This window comes from Pristis pectinata, chromosome 17 (genome assembly GCF_009764475.1).
Source record: "Pristis pectinata isolate sPriPec2 chromosome 17, sPriPec2.1.pri, whole genome shotgun sequence".
NCBI lineage: Eukaryota > Metazoa > Chordata > Chondrichthyes > Rhinopristiformes > Pristidae > Pristis > Pristis pectinata.
In genome coordinates this window covers 18374153-18387994 of record NC_067421.1, presented here as the reverse complement: position 1 = coordinate 18387994, position 13842 = coordinate 18374153, and the positions used below count along the sequence as shown (strand labels likewise).

Sequence of the window (13842 nt, the reverse complement as noted above, 5' to 3'; positions counted from 1 at the left end):
TGCCACAAAACAACAAATTTCACGACATATGTCAATGATAATAAACCTGATTCTGATTCTCTTGGAAACAGAGTCACCAACCATCGAAAACCATGACAAATCAAGGAAGCAATTGGGAGAAAAATCTGAATGGTCAGAAAGCTGATCTAGTGCTTGGTAGATCTGGTACATCTTCTCCATGGTATCCACAGACCATAAACTGAGCTGTCGTTCCATTTGGGGCATACAGGACACTCGCTGAGTCCTCTGCTGCTGAGTTGCATTGGGCAGGTAAGGCCTGAGGTTGAATTTCAGTCTGACTTTAGTTTGATGTTTTTGAGTATTCATCACAACTGTACAGTTGCATTTTTTAAATGGAGTGGGGCAGAAATTGGTCTTATGCTATAACATGACACTGGCCTCCTGTTGTACTTTCTGCTGGCTGCTTAATTCAATTGATGCCTAGAGGCATAATGTCATAGAGACCTATGGCACAGAAATTCAGTGTGACTGAACGGAATGAATCTCCAGACAGCAATGTCAAGAGAAGCAGTAAACAGAATGTGCAGAGGCAAGTCCAACTGCATGCATGTTTCTACTAATTATTAATGAGAAACAAGTCATGACATTTAAAATGAGTTGTGTGGTTTTTTGATAAAGTAAACAGTAGTCTGATTAAAATAACATTTTACCAGCCAATTCAGTTCTCAACTCAATTGTGGTGTACAATAGCAATCCAAATAATATTGGAACCCATACCTTGCATTTAAACCACATTTGACAATTCAGTGCTTTTGCACTGATAAATATGAAGTCAATTGGGATATATTCCCGCTGTTTTTTGATTGACTGCAGCTTATCAAATATCACTGCTAACCAAAGACATTCTTGGTTCAGGAGTCACACTCTCACCTCTGAGTTGATCAGTCACTGGGTCATCCATCTTATTACATGCTGTAAGATTTGCTGTGTAAAAGTTGGATGTCACACTCATTACATCAGTGACTCTTCTCCAAATAAGGGTACTTGATCGGCTGTAAAGAGTTGTGGGATGACATGAAATTGTGAGATGTGCTGTAAGAATGCAAGACTTCCCTCAAATTGCAAGGTAAAATTATAAATAGCTTAAAGTAATCAATCATTTTCTTGTTCAATTGGAAGTCGTGTAAGTGTCCTAAAGCTTTATAGAATTATTCTTCTTTGTTCTTCAATGCTGGCTATTATAACATGCGAAATGTGGAACTAGATCGAGCTTACCTATAGCTGGCAGTTCTGTAGCGAACTCCCGGTTGTCTGCAATCTGTGGCTCTGCACATCTCAGACTTTCAAGCATCTCTGACCAAACGCAAAAATCTGAGATGACTGGAGGCCAGATGGTTGTGAATCTAACTCCTCAGCCCACCGCTGAGCTCACCATAGAGACCTGGTGCGCTGAGGAGCGAGACCTGAGTTGACATCAGGTCTGGATACTAGAAGAGTCACCAACCCAATCATTTAAATGGAGCCTCCTACCCCATGGGAGATGTCTGAAGATAAGTGTTTATTTTTTACTTTATTTTAAAGTTTTAATTATTTGTCACCATTTTAAATTGCCTTTACATTTTCTGTTACCAATTTTCTAATTCCTTGAATCAATTTTTGAATCATGAGTCACATTTAAAAACTACATTAATGCCTTAAGTCTGTTCATAGTCTCGACCCTGTTCCACCTTTTTGGACACCTCCCAAGTGTGGAGGGTCAGCTCAGTCAGCCCTCTATAAATGGAGCAGGTTGATGTGAACAGGGAGCAGGAAAATCAGCCCTTCAACTCCTCAAAGTTACGGAACAACACTGTGCTCCTTCCACCTATAATACCTTCAGGCTTTTAAAGTCCAAGCTTGATGCAATACCCTGATTGCCTGACTTTTCCTTATCACTCATTTAGCCTGAACCGTGCCTCTCCACTGTAGTCACAGCTCGTCAACTAGGTTTCAGATAATTTAAAAGAAATTAAAGCCAACCACATTCTGGCTCTTTGATTTCTTCATATCTTAGCAAAAATGCCTTTAATCTACTTGTAGAACACATGCTTATCTACATTATTGACATTAGTTCAGAATGCTGAAATTGCACCAAGTCCACTGAGCATAATTCAGAGGCTGCAACAATCCTGAAATACTCAGAAAAGCCTGTGTCCCTGCTTCCAGTCAAAATGTTCTTTTGGAACCACTTAAACAAATTGCAAAAATTAGCTAATCTAAAAAAATAAATTGATTGAAAGTTAAATTGGATGTTGGGGACCTGCTGTTGAAGACATGGTAATTACATTATGGCCTGAGGCAGTTAATGAAGAGATGAACCTCAACCTATAGCGAATCAGATGTGGTCCAATTGAGATATTGTAGAACTCAGTGTTCCTTAGCTTCTGTAGAGTAATATGCACACAGATCTGTATGCGTGTAACTGCCAACAATTGGCACTGAGTTTTGTTGCAGTGCTTTTATTCTGCATTCCCAGTGACTTTGGTAATCAGGGAGTCTCAAAAGAGGTTTAGGATAGCAATAACCAGGACCCAGTTCTATTATTTTGTCCCATCTATATTACAACCATGTTACCACACAATTTATAAAGCAATCTGATTTTTTGCACTACATCCATTTTCCCCTAAATTCCCCTTCTCATTTTATTTTGTTTAGGACATACTGAAACTTTTCTTGCAAATCGCAGCCCAGTTGAATCTGAATGGAGAGAGCTGTGGAACAGAAGATGCCATTGGATAAATTCCATGAAAGATAATCTCCTCACAAGAGTAATGGACACTCTTTCAGGACATTTTTATTTGGTATATTATTTCATGTGTGCAATAGATTCCCAAAATATTACACTTAAATCATTATTAAAAAAATGTTAGTGATAGCTATGATAAATGCAACAAAATATGCAGTAACCACAGCTCAAAGGGAGTAAATTTGCGACTAAGGCAGAAGGTTATGAGTTCAAGCCTCACTCGAGAGACATGGGCACATAATCAAGGCTGTTGTGAGAAGTGCTCCCAATGGCTGAACATCTTTTGGGTAAGACATTAAGATGGACCCCATTTGCTTTCCAGGATGATTGTAAAGGATCCCACACTATTAATTAAAGGAAGAGCAGTGGAATCCCACTGACCAACATTCATACTTCAGTCAACAGGGTATCTGCTCTTTGCTACATTGCTCTTTTTGAGATCTTGCTGTGTACAATCCAACTGTTGCACTTTAACAGTTACAATTGTGACTGCATTACAAAACTACTTTATTAGCTATTATGTAAGTGTAAGTATTTGGGAAAATTGCTTTGAACTTAGCATCCAGTAGCTATTTGTAACCCTGGTTAAACTAGACCATGTCATTGTTTTTGCAAGTCTGCACCACTGAGGAACGATGTACCAGGCAAAGGACAGTAAACAATGGTAGCCAAACGCACTTGGCTCTTTGATGACTTTTTCTTTGATCACCACACATTGCCTTAGAGCTCTGGTCAATACTTATCCCTTTTCCAACATCACTAAAACAGACTGCCCTGTCTTTATCAGACTGCTGGTTTGCAACTTGTAAGACAGGCTGGTGTGCTTCCTCCCATGCAACAGTGACTACAGTATAAAGCACTTTGGCATATTTTAAAATTGTGGAAAGAGCTGAGAGAAATACATGCTTAGGAAGTTTACAGAACACATTTACTCCTAAAGAGCGAGCACTTGATTTCATCAGTCACCTTTAACAGTGGAAAGGAAAAGTACAACAGAAGTGGTGCTCTGAAGAGGGCAGGTTAACCCAGAGCACTCAAGCACATGAAGCCCAGGGTACAGATCATTACATCACCAGCTGAAGTACTTAGCCCAGAAGAACACAACAAAAATTAGAAGTTGGGGGTTTGGAGAGAAGGCAGATGAAATAAATGAGGTGGGGGAAGAACTGCATCAAATTATATGCCCAGAAAGGTAGACAGAGAATACAGCACAGTGAGCAAAGCAGTACTTAGACAGCAATCAATTGTTTCATGATTTACAGCTGAGATTAGTTACTAGTCACAATGTAAACTCCAAAAGGTAACAAGGTTGGGAACACAGAGAAGCAAAGTAAAGGTACACATTAACAGCAAACAACAAACAGAGGCAGTTAGGAGCAAGTATTTTTTGAATGCAATTCAGCCTGAGCAATCTGAATAGTTAATTGGACTAACAGGAACTGGGGAGTGATTCACTGATCTCAGAGCCAAGACCCATACTCGAGTACCAAATTGTAAATGCAATGGGATCCTTTGTTGCTCCTGCTTACAATGCACCCTATTGTGATTCAGTTCGGAAGCTATTCCAGAAAATAAGTTGCTGGGAGTTACCAAAAAAAAATCAAATTAGTTGATGCTGAAATATGGACAAGTTCTTCCCATCAATAAAGTTAGTTAATGTTTCCTATTGAATGCAACCCGCTGAGAATGCAATGGAGATTTTCCCCACTTATCTCCATCAAACTTTGGGAGGGAGAGAGAAAATGACTGGCATCTTGTATGCTGCAAACTACCTTATCTTGCACACTTGCACTGTGACCTTATCAATTCGCAGAATCTAGACGTTTGATTGATTAGAAAGTTAGTAACATAGCTGTTAAACTGAGATCCAAATCAAGGAAAAAATTATTTTAGAATGTAACCCGTTCATGTATCAAAATGGATAGAGGGAACGTCAGAACAGAAGATGAAAGTGAGGAGTAACTATTGCACCTAAAAAGCCATAATGAGTAGAACATAATAGTTAAAATAAAGCAGGAGAAATGGGCAGATTAAAACTATTCAGTTCTTATTTAAAATTATGCTTTAGCTTAATTTAATAGCTTGTTTTACTTCTTGTTTGGGTTGTGGCAAAGTTGCCACTTATTACCCACACCTCACTATCTGGAGGTGGTGATGTCGATTGCTTTGACCACTGCTTTTTTTAAAATTGTTGTCTGCCAGATTATGCTCTTGCTAATTTAGTAGGCTAGGCTTAATAATGGGGAATGGGCAACATGTTATATGAAGTGAAACCGTACAAAACTAGTTGTCCCAGATAGACAAAAATTTCCTTAAATTGCCTAACATTCCAAGGGTTAAAATGACTTTTTGGCTGAAGTTGTACTACAATCCTAACAAAACCAAGTATTAGACAATCAAATTCTTCCTGTATACCTTATCTTCTTATTGCAACAACTGAAAAATATTAGGGATAGTTTTCTATCTTGGGTAATAGAGTTAAAGTATGTTTAAAATTAACTTAAACTCCATCTTGTAACAGATAAGATCCCAACAGGATAAGCTTTAAAGATTCATTGATGTTGTGTTCTTATATAATATTGGCATTCAATTACCTTTTATTCAAAATGAAGAACTTTCCTGTCATAATCTCACCATAGGCTTACTCAAAGAGCTTTGTAACTATTCGAGATCTTGAATGTAGTTAACTGGCTTTGTTCATATGTGGTTAGCTGAATCAAGGGAGAATCCTGCTGGAAAAAGAACTTTGATTAATGTGCTACACAAGCCACATGTTCCAGAGTTTCCATGAGTCATTCATTTCATGTTGGAAACTAGCAAGTGAGTACACTGACAGCCTGTGTTGGAGAAAGAATTAAAGAGAAATAACCAATGACATTCCAGGCTTTAGAAAAAAAACCCACAATATTGGCAAACCAAATGAATCTGTTATGCATTGCTTCCAGCTTCTGTGTTTTCCTAGCATTCCCAGATTTTCTTTTCTTATTTTATATTGTTAGTGGGTTCTCAATGCACTGATTACAAAGAAATAATATTCTGAAACACGAAAAGGAAATCAGAGAACTGCTGAACACTAAGGATGTAAGGATAATTAAGAAACACACTGTGAATAAGCATAAGGAATATAAACCACAAATTGAGGAATCATTCCAATCCATCTCTGGAAGAGCTGCCAAGGTCATTTTCAATGAGTAACCCTGTTTTACTTAAGTAGGATTATCATATTTAGTCAGGTTTTTGTAGCCGGGAATGACTATAAAATGTTGATAAATTACAAGCTATTAAAACATTCAAAATTTCAAAGTTGATGAAAAATGAGACGACATTAAACTTTCAATCATTGTTAATTTTTAAAGAAATAATTGTATTTTTAATGACAATTGTTAGAGGTATGTTGTCACCCAGACTTTTATCCACTTCAGATTTTAATTGTCCCACCTTTAAGCACCGGTGCTGACAATGGCCTCTATCTTGAACTTCAGAATTCCCTCCATAAATGTCTCCGCCATTCTACATCACTGTCCCTTGATATATTCCTTAAAACTTTGGCCACCTGAACAACAGAGTAGTACAAAGAACCACAGTAATTAGTTTCACTGATCAACAAATGTTAGTTACTTAATAAAATTTAAAAAAAGAAAAGCTTTCAAAACACTCCTAGTTGTGGGTGTCCTTGAGTCTAAAATGTAGCTTAAGGTTGTAATTCTGCGAACTGGAACAATTAGAGATGCCTGGCCATGGTGATTAGTTTGTTTTGGCTCATGACCAGTGTTGAAGGCTAAGTTCGGCTTCCAGCGCAATTATTTTAAACTCGTGCAAAAGGTTACGGAAACTCCGTTTTTGCAAGATGCAGCGTCCGGCTGTGCTGGTTCGGACAATTCCAGCTGAAGGTGCAAAATGGCAGAGGCGCTTTCCCTGTGTGTTTCCCTTCAATGTCTGTGAGCAAAAGGAATCTGCACATGTTTAAATTCTGAACCAGAAAACCCTGTCAATGCGCAGCAGGTCTGCCAACATCAATCAAGGAAAAAGATGAGATAATCCTATTAGTGTTCTATCTTCAGATGCTGACAGACCTGCTGCATAGTTTCAGCTTCTTCTGATTTTACGAACAAAAAGATAATTGACTAGCAATAAATTATACACGTGCAACTGGTTGAAACGCAGCTGGGAATCAATCCCAGCTTTTAGGCCATTAAATACACTGTAACTGCATGTCTCCAGGTAAATGCAAAATAAGATGAAGCTTCCCGCCCAACTTATCAAACGTTTACTATTTTGAACCTGCTTCCAAATGGTCTTTGATCACTTCCAAAATTAATAGCTTTTAACAGGGATCTAAGGAAAGGAACAGGAAGTCATTAATCTAATCAGGTGAAGAGTGTCAAATGGTACAATCCTTTTAATATGAAGGATTTCTTCATACGATCAATGTTTCAAAAGAGAATAATGTCAAACAAAAGAGAAAGTGCTAGAAATATACAACTTAGCATCTGGAAATAGAAAATACAGGTTAACACTTAACCCTTCACCAGGGTTCGTTCCAGAAGGGCTTAACAAAAAGAAAGATCACTGTTCTTTTCATGAAGGATCCCTCTTTTATCTCTTTGTTTCTCATCCTGAACAATATTCCTGACTGCCAGCTTTAAGAATTCAATGCATAAATAAAAGGTGTTTTTTTCAGTTCTCCCCCCCACTCCCCCTCCTGAAAGCAAGGCTGGGAGGTTGTTTTGAGTGAAGCTTGAACATTTTTGGAAGCCTAAACTAAACTCTAATTTCCCACCTCACCTGTCTCCATTTTAATTAGGGAATAGAATTTGAAGTGGGGGTGGTGGTGGTTAATTAAATATTATAGTGTTGTGTGCTTCAGATTTAAACTGTTTTCCACGAGCTCTAAAGTGGTTAGAGCTGGTAGAACTAGATTTTGAACCCTAAACTTCAGAAAACTCAGCTGTTAAAGGAAAGCAAGGGTGGCTTTGTGGAAAACATGACTTTCTTTAAGTACTGCTCGTGGGCACGCTCCCAGTGCAGTAAACAGCTTCTTCCCTGCCTGCTTTCTGTCCCACCTCCACCTGGGATACAACTACCTCCTCGGAATCAGGGATTCAATTACCCCAGCCCATCTGAACAGGAGATCAGCGCTCCCCCTGGGAATTTCCAGCCATTCCCCAACCCCAAGGCCAGGCACATCCCAACATACCATCCACCAACCCGTGGGCTCCCCAGATGCTTCATCCTGAATCTTCCATGTGTGACATGGAGCCACTCCTGTCAATCAGCATGGCTTCCTGGCAGCGAACCTGCCAGAAGAAAACTGTACTCAGTGATATTAAGACTGCACAGCCCAACTTAAAACAGCTCTCCCAGCCTCATTGCCAACAAAATCCATGTCAGTAACTGGGAGGGTCATGGTATCCAAAAATTGCACAGATCTACTGAGAGGACAGTGGCACAGCTGGTAGAGCTGCTGCCTCACAGCTCCAGGGACTCAGGTCAGTCCTGATCCTGATGGAGTTTGCATGCAGGTTTCCTTGCACAGGCAAGTGGCCACTGTAAACTGTCCCTGATGTGTAGGAGAGTGGTCGAATCTGTGGGGAGTTTTGGAAATGTGAGGGAACTGAAATGGGATCATTATAGGATTAGTGTAAATGGGTGCTTGATGGTTGGCATGAACTCATTGGGCAGAAGGGCCTTTTCCATGCAGTATGGCTCAATGACTCTATTTTTATTTCAGGAGTAGTACTTACAATCTAATTGCCTCATTTATTCATGGTTTAATGCAAGATATCTTTCCACATTTTGCTTTAAAAACTCCTTCCACCCATCCTGAAGAAAAGACCTCAAACCATCTCAAGTATTACCACAACCTCACTGCTGTTGCTGTGTGCCAATTAATGTCCAATGGTCTCCAGAGAGCATGAACAGAGCTGACTTGAGCAAGCATCCTGCTTGACAGTTAAAACCAATTCTTTACAATGCTGTTCCAAGTGAAAGCTGGGTTGGAACTCAAACATGATTAACACAGTACTTTACACCTGAATGAAAATTTTTAAAAATGTTAGAAATTGGAAATAAAAACAGAAAATGTTGGGAACACTCAGGAGGTCAGCTAGAATCTGCGGAAAGAGAAAGAGATTTCATGTTTAAGTTCCAAGACCCTTTGTCAGAATTGGGAAAGGGAGAAAAACAAGTTAATTTTAAGTTGCTGAGAAGGTGGGAGGGACGGATAGGAAAAAGGGACCATCAGTGAGAGGATGAGGAAAGGTGAAGAGAAGTTCGAGAGTTAAGTGTCAATGGAAGCAGTTAGAGGGAAGTATCAGAAACGTGACTGTTTCCTGTTGTGCCCAAAGTGACCGGTGAAATTTCACACCAATTTTGAATGAGCAGTAAATTCCAAGGGCTCTTTGGTTTGGGACAAAGCCATTATAATCAACCATGATGTGCAGGGGTCGACAAACATACAAGATAGGGAGTTTGGACCTAGTGCAAATACATCTGTTGCACACGTGCATTTCTGCTTTACACCACACTTGCATCTGAAATTCCACACGATATTCCCTCCATATTTGTGTCCATGGTAAATATGCAACCTGTAACTGATATTTTGCTGAAACAAAAATAGAACTATTTATATGAATTAATATTTTAATACATTCACAGATTACAACATAGCTAGAAAGGTCCCCAACTGACCTTAAGATGGTAATGGTTAGTTGCCCTCTTAGAACATAGAACAGTACAGCCAGGAACAGGCCCTTCGGCTCACAATGTCTGCACCAACCACAACGCCAATTTAAACTACACATCTGACTACACATTGTCAGTATCTCCCAGTTCCTTGCCTGTTCACATGTCTGTCTAAATGCCTCTTAAACGTTGCTATTGTATCAACTTCCTCCCATTTCCCCTGGCAAAGCATCCCTGGAACCTACAACTCTCTGTGTAAAAAACTTGCCACGTAAATCTCCTTTAAATTTTCCCCCTCTCACCTTAAAGCGATGCCCTGTGATATTTGACATTTCCACCCAGGGAAAAACACTCTATATACCCTGTCTATGGCTCTCATAATTTTATATACTTCCATCAGGTCTCCCCTCAGCCTCCGATGCGCCAAAGAAAAGAATCCACTATTGTCCAATCTCGCCCCACAGCTAATACTTTCTAATCCAGGCAACATCCTGGTGAATCTCTTCTGCACCCCCTCCAAAGTCTCCACAGCCTTCCTGTAATGTGGTGACCAGAACTACACACAATACTCCAAATGTGGACAAACCAAACTTTTATACAATTGTAACATGACTCCCCGACTGTTATACTCAACACCCTGACTGATGAAGGCACGTAAGCCATACGCCTTCTTTATCACCCTATCTACTTGTGTTGCCACTTTCAGGGAGCTATGGACTTGCACCCCAAGATCTCTCTGTATATCAATGCTCTGAAGGATCCTGCCATTTACTGTATACTTTCCTCTTACATTTGACCTTCCAAAGTGCAACACCTCACACTTGACCTGATTAAGCTCCATCTGTCATTTCTCTGCCCATATAATCCAAATGGTCTACATCCTGCTGAATCCTTTGACAAGTTAATTGTACAAATTCTTGGACTGCCAATATCCATATGGTGAACTTTCACAATGCTCTTGGATCAGTAGTTCCAGGATTTAAACCCAGCAGTATTGAAGGAACAGTGATATACTTCCAGTCAGAATGCTGTGTGACATGGAAGGCACTGTGCAATTGCTGATGTTTCCATGAACCTCCTGTTCTTGTTTTGGAGATCACAAGTAAGAAGTCTTCGCAAAACTGCTGCAAGGCTATTGTGCTGTGATGGGTGTAGGGAGTAAATATATAGAATGTGAGTGTGGTGTCAATCAAGTGGGTTGGTAGTCCTCGAAGATATCAAGCTTCTTAAGTGTGATTAGAGCTGCATCCCTCCAGGCAAGTGGCCAATATTCCATCATGTTTCTGACAACCTTGTAAGTAGGCTTTGGGGTATCGAAGGGCGAGTCACTCACTGCAGAATATCCAGCCTCTGATTAACTTAGCAGCCACAATATTTATGTGACCGATCCACCAAAGTTTCTGTGTCTATGGAACAGATAGGATGTCGATGGTAGGGAAACTCAGGGATATCAAAGGAAGGTGGTTGGAAACCCTCTTGTTAGGAACAAATAACGGAACGCTGGAAGAGAGTGTGACAAACAGCATCAGCATAGGCAAAAGGTGTACGTCAACGTTTCATGTCAAGAATCTGGATCAGAACTGAGAAGGAAGAGGAAAGAGTGCCAGAGTATAGCAGTGTGTGGAGGGTCAGGGGAGTAAGAGGGAAACAGAGGTGATAGTTGAGAGGTGGAACCAGATGGGGAGGGGATGATGGGTAGGTGGAACCAGGTGGGGTCTGAGGTTAATAGAACAGGATAGGTGGAACCTGCTAGGGCGCGGGTATGTGCAGATTGAACTGGGGTGGAAGGTGAACAAAAGGAGAAGAAAACTAGGTGGATGGGTGAGGTGTGTGTGGGAGAAGAACACCAGGGGTGAGGGTTACCTGAAATTAGTAAAGAAATAGCATAGGTGGGTGCTTGAAGGTTGCCGTGGCATCGGTGGACCAAAGGGCTTGTTTCTGTCCTTTGATGAGCAATTTCTTCATCCAGACAGCACTGAATCTCTGGAATTCTCTTCCCAAGAGGGCTGCAAAGGCTGACTTACAGTCAGAGCAAACTGGATGGATTTTTAGAAACTAAAGAAATCTAAGTGCTGCAGAGTGATGTTGAGATAAAGGATCACCCATGATTGTATTGAGGCAGTAGCAAGGGGGGTCAATGACTACTCCTGCTTCTATTTTTAAGGTCTTATCTGCCCTCTGTCCAACTGTAACGTTGCAAATTGGGTAAGTCTAATTGTGACTGTGAGATCTGAAAACAATTTGCATTTAACTAGCGCCTTTTGCATGCTGTCCTTTACAGATGAAAAACACGATGATGCCGGAGGAACTCAGCAGGCCGGGCGGCATCCATGGAGAAAAGCAGGCGGTCAACATTTCGGGTCAGGACCCTTCTTCAGCACTTTACAGAAGCTGAAACAGAGAAAATCGTGGGCAACACACGACAGAAGATGATGTTAGAAGATAGAAATGGATTGCAAGGGGGAACTTAATAGCAGGTGGGGAAGCAGAGTTGTTTAGGACGAATTCCACAACATGGTAATTATGTCAATGGGTGGTGAAGTGCGGGGGAAAGAAGAGAGACAATCTCAGTAATGGCGAGGATATAATCCTTGCATGAACTGTGCCAAGTGACAGCCTGTACTTGGGCTTTCCGTGTTATGCTTCACTCTTGGCAGCAGATAATGTTTTGGATTCAAGTTGTCACATTCATTGGCTCTTTTTGTGAAGAAACAATACTGCAAGAGAGGTGCATTGCTCTCTGTGCCTGATGGACACAGTTAGGATCTTTAACAGCTCATTTAGAATAGCTTGACGGTAGAATTACCATATATAGTTTCAAAGTACTGTAAACCACATTATCTAACAAATCTAAAGACATGAACTATGGTACAGAAGGTAATTGAGGCTCCTTAAATTGCTTTTTCAGTAAATTGCTTAATAAGACAGGTGCCTGTGTTCAGGCCAACCAAATCAGCAGGGTAAAGTGAACAAATATTGTAGCTGAGATAATTAACTGCCCTTCCTGAGGTATCTATTCTGGTGCTGTCAGTAATAAGTTGTACACTCCTAACCCGAGACCAGAACAAACCTTAAACATTGTGAAATTCTATCCTCAGCTGCAGAATCAGACTTTTAAAAGGACTGATCTAAAAAAACATCTGTTTCCCATTTAGTTTACACACAAGCTTGAGTTTTGCATGTTACATTTCACTGTTAGCAGCAGGCAATGATTTGGATTCATTGCATCTTTTCAACTGGAACCTATTTCCAAAGGAAAACAGAGAAAAAAACCTGTGCTATTTTCTTGTGTAAAATTTGTCATTTTGATAACATTTGATTATTATATGGAAAGAAACCAATGTGTGTGCTTTTGTCAGACTGATGTGATGCTTGATCAGAGAATCTGAGATGTTGTTGTATCTCTGCTGCAAACAGTTGTCAGTGAGGTAACTAGCAAGCGTAACCAGAGATTGTTTGGAGGCACCGAATATCATGTTGAACAGGGAGTGTGCTGAGCGGACCAATGGTCAGAAATTGGGTAAATATTTTGGGCAGACTTCCACTGGTCTGCAAGCACAGCCGGGCAGCAGTCATCAGGGGCAGAGAACCAGACAGGTCCAACATGGAACCGAACCCACATACCTGTGGAGATTGTGCACCTGACAAAAAAGGCCCGTCACTCAGAAATTCCAGTGGTGTGGCAGAGCCAGTACAAGTGCCCTGTGGCACTGAAAGCCTTCATGCAATCATAGAGCCAGCATTGTTACAGCAGAGACCATGCTGCCCATTGAGCTTCTGCAAGCCCTTCAGAGAGCAATTCCATCAGTTCCACCCCTCTAATGTTTCTTCATTAAATGGTGCGGACAGTAATGGACACTTAGAGGATGCAGACGTGACAAATGAAAACTTCTTAAAAGTGCAAAGGCAGGGAGCCAATTGTAAATTGTTTTTGCTCAAATGCCTTTTGATTTTGTTTCCACCCCCTTTACAGGCAATAACTTCTGTCTATTTACATTGCACACCTCCTTAAACTCTTCTCAACTTCTTTGCTCCATTGAAATGAACTCCAGCTCCTTCAGTCTAACCTCAAATTCCTGAACCCTGGAAACACTCTAATTAATCTTTCTTCATTCCCCCAAGGGCCTTCACATCTTTTCTAAAGTGTGGAGGCCAGAACCAGAACAAATCGCTCAACATAACTGACTGGCTCCCTGCCTTTGCACTTTTAAGAAGTTTTCATTTATCACATCTGCTCATTCTAGATCTGCTAGAGGATGTCTGCATCCTCTAGGTGTCCATTACTCTCTGCACCATTTAATGTTTGTCCCAGCTTTGTGTCATCTTCAAATGTTTGAATTTTATGCTGTGCACTCATGTGCACTGTCTTGGCAAATGTGTAGTCCATGAGGAGGTGGATGACAGAGAAACAA

The 13842-nt window shown here is 40.6% G+C and overlaps 1 long non-coding RNA gene across 1 annotated transcript in view; it reads right to left on the bottom strand.

Moving 5' to 3' along the window:
- Positions 1-5375: 5375 nt before the first annotated feature.
- Positions 5376-13842, bottom strand: part of LOC127579567 (uncharacterized) — a 70023-nt gene continuing 61556 nt past the window's right edge. Inside the window, exons 2-3 of the long non-coding RNA XR_007957703.1 lie at positions 6185-6299; positions 5376-5475 (exon numbers count right to left, since the gene is read on the bottom strand). This is a non-coding gene — a long non-coding RNA (uncharacterized LOC127579567). The remainder of the gene's footprint in view (positions 5476-6184; positions 6300-13842) is intronic.